This window comes from Rhagoletis zephyria, unplaced genomic scaffold, assembly GCF_001687245.7.
Source record: "Rhagoletis zephyria isolate East Lansing unplaced genomic scaffold, Rhagoletis_zephyria_1.1 Rzeph_scaffold_01055, whole genome shotgun sequence".
Lineage (NCBI taxonomy): Eukaryota > Metazoa > Arthropoda > Insecta > Diptera > Tephritidae > Rhagoletis > Rhagoletis zephyria.
The window spans coordinates 18516-24590 of NW_016158139.1; the positions used below are offsets into that span (position 1 = coordinate 18516).

Sequence of the window (6075 nt, forward strand, 5' to 3'; positions counted from 1 at the left end):
ATAAATACGATTTTTTAGAATAGATCAGTCCCTGGTCCACCGGAGGGTTATCCCAAAATTTTCTTTCGTAAAAACCTTCTCCTGGCAATTACGAACAACTGAAAAAAAAATTTAGCCAAATCGGCCCAACCGTTCTCAATTGATGAATTACTATACATTTTTCACACCATTTTTATATATATAGATAACAAAAGTTCAATAACAACAAAAATAATACATTAGAACTTGGCAAAAAGTGTTTCGGCTAAAATTTTTTTACCACCGTATGTATGGCTGCCAAGCTGCCAATCCGAATTGCAGCGGCACCATATATGGCAAAAAAACGATGCTGCTGGCGTATGCAGATGATATCGATATCATAGGTCTGAAATAAAGGGACGTACCCGCAGCATTTTCCAGTTTAGAAAAAGAAGCTAACGAGGTTGGTCCAGCGGTGAACGAGGGCAACACAAAGGACCTCCTGGCAACTTATAAAGAGTCCACGCGTTTCGGGACACATGTCACTGTTGGCAGATATAGCTTTGAAGTAGTGAAGGACTCTGTCTACCCAGGATCCCGCATAAACACCACAAACAACGTCAGCCTGGGGATCAAGCGAAGAATAACTCTTGCCAGCAGGTGCTACTTTGGGCTCGGTAGGCAATTGAAAAGCAGAGCCCACTCTCGACGAACTAAAATCATGCTCTACAATCTCTCATCATGTCCTTTTATATCGCGCAGAAACTTGGACGATGTCGAACAAAGATGAAAAGGCTTTGGGGGCTTTCGAGAGAATTATTCTGCGCAAGATCTACGGCCCTGTTTTCGTGGATGACGGGTATCGGCGAAGATGGAATGACGAACTGTATGAGCTTTTTAATGACATGGACATAATTAATCGCATAAAAATACAGCGATTACGCTGGCTTGGACATGTTGTACGCATGGATGACGATGTTCCGATGAAAGGATCCTTCGACTCCGCACCCATGAGTGAACAACGAAAGCAAGGGCGCCCACGAACGCTATGAAAGAACCAAGTGCAGAAGGAGCTGTCTGCGCTCGGAATAGCCAAGTGGCGCAAATTCGCACAGGAGAGAGGCAATTGGAAAAGCTTTTTGGTCTCGGCCCACACTTACAAACGGTTGTAGTGCCAAATAACAAGAAGATATATTTTTGTGTGTCTTTAATTGGACATGCAAATTGTATATAAAGGAAGTACATAACAAAAATAAAAAATATATGCCTCTTTTGGCTTTTTTCAAAGCTCATTTTGCCTTTTTTCAAGTTTTAAGTGCCATAAAATCCTACAGTTCTCCATTTCCGGGGTGGTCAGAATACCTAAAACCCCCTTAGGATATGTTGCGGCAACAAAGAAGGCGCAGTTTGAAAGTGAAGTTATTAGTATGAAGTACCAGCGCAGGCGGGGAAACTTTCCATTATGACCGTTCGTTTTTGGAGAGGGTATGAACCGTCATTGACAAAAATGCAACCCCCGACCACCTAGGCCCCCTATGGTTCCCTACGGACCCCTTAGAAAAATGGCCAAAAATCGCAATTTTTACTTGCGTCCAAAGTATTTTTGCGTAGAATTCCTTTCTACGTAGGCGCCCTTCGGCCGCGCTTAGGGATTATAACCCTTACTACGTAGAATTCTCCTTTCTGTGTGACCTAACTGGGGCTACCGCCCCAGTGATGTAACCGTGGGAAAGGATGAGGTAACAAGAATTCCCTTTCTGTGTGCTAAACCTGGGGCTGCCGCCCCAGTGATGTCTATTTTGGTTACTGGGTGTTTTACAAAAATNCTTGCGTCCAAAGTATTTTTGCGTAGAATTCCTTTCTACGTAGGCGCCCTTCGGCCGCGCTTAGGGATTATAACCCTTACTACGTAGAATTCTCCTTTCTGTGTGACCTAACTGGGGCTACCGCCCCAGTGATGTAACCGTGGGAAAGGATGAGGTAACAAGAATTCCCTTTCTGTGTGCTAAACCTGGGGCTGCCGCCAGTCTTGTATATAAAGATGTATTGTGCAAATGAATATTTAACATTTTTCAAGCGAATAAACGCAAATGAAAATTGTGATTTTTGGCAATTTTTCCAAGGGGTCCCTAGGGAACCAAAGGGGACCTAGGTGGTGAGGAGTTGCGTTTTTGTCAATGGCGGTTCATTCCCTCTCCACAAAGGTGGGTTAGAGGTGCCACGCCCATTTACCATTCGCCCACCGCCCCTTTAACGAACGGCCATAAAGGAAAGCCAACCCGCGCAGGCACATTTGGAAAATTATGCCGATAAGCAAGATGGAATTTTGGAAAGTAAGTGCCTGGTTGCAGCATGTCTATGTATTAAAAAAGTATTTAATTAAAGGAAATTGTGCTTAATAGAAATGTTATAAATAGAGTGGCGTTATTAAAGATGTGCTCCAAACATTTGGCGAAATTTTTTTCGTCTTCTCAACGTGCTAAGTTACAAGTTAGGATGACTGCCACCACGGTCGGTAAGAAGCCCGAAGCAAAGGGCAAACAGGAAGCTGCCTGCTGTCCCCGAGTCGAAGCTGAAGCTCAGCAAGAAGCAGGTCAGCAAACGTGCTACCCTGATCAAGCGTAAGCTAAAGCGCTCTGCTGTGATTGCACTCCGCAAATGTGAAAACTTGGTGCATGCTGAGAAAGCAAAATATCTCCGTGATGGACGCCGTGAGAATAAGTTGCTCCGTCTGGCAAAGAAACGCGGCCCATTCTACGTGCCTGCAGAAGACAAATTGGCTTTTGTGATTTGTATCCGCGGTATCAACAAAGTTGCACCAAAAGTGCGTAAAGTTTTACTGTTTTTCCGTTTTCGCCACAGTACCCACGGTTTTTTTTCATCAAATTGAACCATTAATATGCTACGCATTGCCGAACCCTATATCACATGGGGTTATCCAAATCTTAAATCAGTTCGTGAATTGATCTACAAACGTGGAATTGTCAAGCACAACCACCAACGTGTCTCAATCTCTGACAACTTTGTGATCGAACGCAAATTGCGCAAAGCGCACGATATTCAGTGCGTTGATTATTTGGCGCACGAAATATTCACTGTTGAATCCCACTTCAAGAAAGCCTCCAACTTCCTCTGGCCATTCAAGCGCAACACCAACCGGCGGCTGGCGCAAGGGAGCTAATCACTACGTTGAGGTTGGTGATTTCGGTAACAAGATAAACAAACTGCTGCGCAAGATGGTTTAAAGAACTTTTTTGGTGTACAAGGTGGAGTATTTTTATTTTAAAAATATATAATAAATAAAAATAGAAAATGTTTTTTTTTTGTAACTTTCTGAAGGTTTAAATCGCAAATATGCCAATCGGAAGGCAGCTTATATTCGCAATTCCTTGAATATTGTCGGAATTCCATTGCCGTTTCTAAAGGCCATTTCAAAAGGCTCCAAACCACAAATTTAATTATTTGTTTTGGTTTTTCAGCTCATTAATGATACAACCAGGGTTGCATTTACCATCTATGAAACTATTTTATGAAGCGTTCCAAAATTAGCTCCGAGCAACTAAAAGTTGGTTCAGCTTAAGTGAAATAGTTTTTTGTTAAATATTTATTCCTGGTACTTATTAAAACAAATCAGATCAATATTAATGTATGAAATGAAGTAAATAAAAATCTACGAATACATTTCTTGAAGATTTTGTCATAGAGCCGTTATTATATACAGACATAACGGCGTCGGGCGTTGGTCTTGACGTATATATAATTAATGCGTTAGAGAGATAAATATACAAGCTAAATTTTTTTTGTTAATTAACGATGCATTTTCCTAATCAGCCTAATCGTGAGTTTCGCCAGAATTTTTTTCACCCACCCGTAGTGAATACACGGAAACGAAAAGTGAAAAGGTGACTCGGTTCGAGAAAATGAAACTCATGTTAAGGCTGAATATGTCGGAAACTAAAGCAGATATTTAAAAACAGATGACGCTGTTTGAAAGATCTTGATTAGTTTAGTACGACAGTATTACTAACGTAATTTGTACCAAATTACCGAAAACATTTTAGTCAATTACTCTTATTTTAAAATATATAACTGCATCTTTAACTAAAAACTTTCAAAATGACGCTTACGGAAATTTTCCATTCAAGAGACGATATTTGAAAGTTATGTCGAGCATGTATGTAAATTTTCGGCAAAAGTTAAAAAGTTTATTCATATGTTGAGAAGATAGTTTCGCAGATTCACAATTTATTTAAAGTATATCATTAGCCCTGTTTCTAATTCCATGTGAATAAATCGCTCCCATAATTTAATTTGTGCATTCAATATATTTCACAATTAACTTAAATACTAAATTACAAATATTTGAGCAATGACTTCAACACAGTAAAATAAAAAATGGGTATGTATTAATAAAATAAATATTCTGAGATGTTCAAGTGCACTGAAATATTTTTCTATCCATTTATCTAGTGCTAAAATAATTTTCACCACATTGAATTGCTGCCTTATTGCCGAAAAAGCGGTGCTTGCAACACTAGTCCTTTATGGGGACCAAATTTGGTGAAAAAAATAGCTAAGTTTGTTTACTGGATATACTGAGCTCGCAACATTCAAATCCTTTATGGGGACCAAATTAACAGCCACAACAACAAAAACCTTTCCTGCTGGTATACTGTGCTATGACTACGTGCCAACTACTTTAATCCTATCTTATGGAATGTTTTTGCTTACGCGTAAAAGCACATTTAGCGCATTAAGCTCTAAATGCTACTCTAAATGTACATTTATCCATACAAAATTGGTCACCTAAATGCAACTAAATGCAACTCTATTTTTGCATTAAGAATCCAAATGCTAAAAGCAACCTTGTGATCTTCCAAAATTTCCACGATTCGAACAGGGTTTAATGAAAAAAAGTGGCAACATTGCTTTTTCGAGTATACAGTTGCTAGCTGCGTTTCAGTAATCGCCGATCGAGATTTCATACGAGCATACAATTTCGAACTCGCGTAAATGTACATTTGCTAAATGCGATAGCATGAACGGTCTTCGAAAACATATGCTCGAAAGTGCTAAATGTTGCATTTTAAAAGCAGCAAAAACGCTGCATTAAGCCAGTTTAAAAGGTTAAATGACATCAAGTTAGGGAATTTCATATCCTTATTTAACGAATTTTTAAATCAATAAATAATTTTTTCTTTTTAGTTCTAACTAGCTTATACCCGCGGGTTTCACCCCGCGCTTTTATGCAAATATGAAAAATAATTTAATGATGTTAAAATTTATTTCTGTGCCCATTTCGTTATAGGTCGTTATTTTTTAAGCGAGTTAAGGTATTTAGGCCGTTTAAAACTATGAAATTATAAAATCTCGTCTGCTCGCTAGGCATACGAAAGATATCAATCCCTCTAAGTTTACCTTAAAATGGTTCCAGGCATACGACGCGTGAACGTGTAACCTTCTTGGAGGTGCCACGGCGGGTTCTAATATTTCCAACTCAAATTTAGTAACCTGGCCTTGATAAAATACCACTTCTCATTACTGTAGCAAATGCCTCAAGAGAGCTTTAGATTATAAGGCTGAACCCGGCTCTCCCTTTTCCATTTAATGAAATTTATTCTGTCAGTACGGCACTTATAAAATAAATCTCCATAACAAATTTAAAATACTTGGAGAGATTTTCTATCCTTCCAGAGATATGTATTAAGAAGTTTTTAGTATGTATGGGAGGCGACATGCCTCCTTTTTTAATAACTCACATTTTTTCCATGAGCAATTGATACATTTTGCATACACAACTCCATACCAAGCTCCAGCATTCTTCCACAAACACTTCCAGGGATATGTGGCAAGAAAAAGTAAATTTGTACTGGAAGTGCCACGCCCCTTTTTCTTATAACCCTAATCTTCTTCCATGAATTTAGAATTGATTTTACATACCCCAGTACCAAGTCCCAGTACTCTACCTTGAACACCTTTAGAGATAAGCAGTATAAAACAGTAAATTTGCACGGGAGGAACCATGTCCCCTTTTCGAATAACGCAAATTTTTCTCCATGAGTATGGAATTAATTTTGTATACACATCTCGGTGCCAAGTTCCAGTCCTCTGCAATAA

At 39.1% G+C, this 6075-nt stretch overlaps 1 protein-coding gene and 1 pseudogene across 1 annotated transcript in view; one reads left to right on the forward strand and one right to left on the reverse strand.

Annotated features, from left to right (window-relative positions):
• Positions 1 to 6075, reverse strand: part of LOC108362618 (selenium-binding protein 1-A) — a 156893-nt gene that overhangs the window by 16034 nt on the left and 134784 nt on the right. The window lies entirely within an intron of this gene.
• Positions 2395 to 3203, forward strand: LOC108362619 (60S ribosomal protein L7-like; annotated as a pseudogene).